This window comes from Chinchilla lanigera, unplaced genomic scaffold (genome assembly GCF_000276665.1).
Source record: "Chinchilla lanigera isolate Chin_1 unplaced genomic scaffold, ChiLan1.0 scaffold00123, whole genome shotgun sequence".
NCBI classification, from domain to species: Eukaryota; Metazoa; Chordata; class Mammalia; order Rodentia; family Chinchillidae; genus Chinchilla; species Chinchilla lanigera.
In genome coordinates this window covers 1,461,543-1,463,027 of record NW_004955524.1, presented here as the reverse complement: position 1 = coordinate 1,463,027, position 1,485 = coordinate 1,461,543, and positions in this window count along the sequence as shown.

Here is a 1,485-nt window from a genome sequence, read left to right as displayed (position 1 = left end):
ACCGGAGCTCCTCTGAAGAACCAGCAGCCAGTCCTTCCTCAGTTCCTTTTTTTATGCAGTCTACCCGCTCTGGGGAGGTGGGGGTGGTCCTCCACACCCACACCCTCTGCATGCCTGCCTCTTGCACAGGCTCAGAATGAATACAAAGTACCCTGGACCCCTTCGAAGTTGCATAGTTAACTTCTAAACTTCTCAAATTAACACAATAAACAACATCCCAGAAGGGTAAGGGCATGTCCTTTTCACTCCAAGAGGCAGAACTGCTGAGTCACTTAGTCAAACCTCTAGACTCCCCAAGTTAACACAATGTATCAACCATAACACAAACTTTCCTCACAGTGTGAACTCTCAACACTTTAAGATTCACCACACAGCCTGTAATCCCAGACACTTGGAGGCAGAGGATCACACGTTCAAGGCCAGCCCCAAAACTTCAGCAAGATGCTGTCTCAAGGTTTTAAAAAGGTTGAAGATTGGGGCTGGGGATTTAGCTCAGTGGCAAAGCGCCTGCCTGGCAAGCACAAGTTCATGAGTTCGGTTCCCGGTACCCGAGAAAAACCAAAAAAAAAAAAAAAAAAAAAATGTTGAAGATTTAACTTAAGGGTAGAGTGCTTGTATATTGGGTGCCAAACACTGTGTTCAGTCTCCAGCATCGTGGAAAAAAATAAAAGATTCATCGCAGGAGAACTCACCTGGAATATTTAAGGTTTTGACATGAAGGAACTATCAAATTCGTAACCCTTTCTGCAGGAGACTGACTAAAGAACTTTTTTTCTAGGCCTGAGCTTCACAGATTTTCTTCATAGCTACAAATTACAGATTGACTCCAGCAACTCTGTGCCTACCAAAACCAACATTATCCAGAAAGCACCCCATAATTACTAGTGAGTACAATTAGGAACAGTGGAACTTCCTTCCATCATTTACATTCAAACAGCAGTGGAGGGTCATTCTGCCTTCCAAAAATAAAAGTTTTTTGGGTTTTGGGGTTTTTTTTTTTTGTCTTTTTGAAACAGAGTCTCCATATGCAGTTCAGGCTGCCCTTGAGCTCACTTTGTAGCCCAGGCTGGTCTTGAACTCACAACAGTCCTCCTGCCTCAGTCTCCTGAGTGCTGGGATTATAGGCATGAGCCACCGCGCCTGGCAAAAGTTGATCCTATAGGTGAAAGCACAGTGTTGGACCTCCTAGCCTGACCTTCAGTCACCTTCAACTCACCCTACTCCAGTCTCATTAAGAGTTCATAAATATGCACTACATTAATTAAGATCAGGAAAACTCTGGGATGAGCATGAGTGTTAAGAGCCCCTAAGATAATAGTGCCCTGTCAAGCTCAGGAGGAGGAACCTAACTAAACTGGGGTGCCTGTCCTTTAGTGTGGAGAATTACATTAATTGTGTCAGAAAGTTGCAGAAACATGGGTCCCACGTTCATTCTTTAGACTATTTCTCTTGATGAATTATTTCATGCATTTTATTATATTAAAC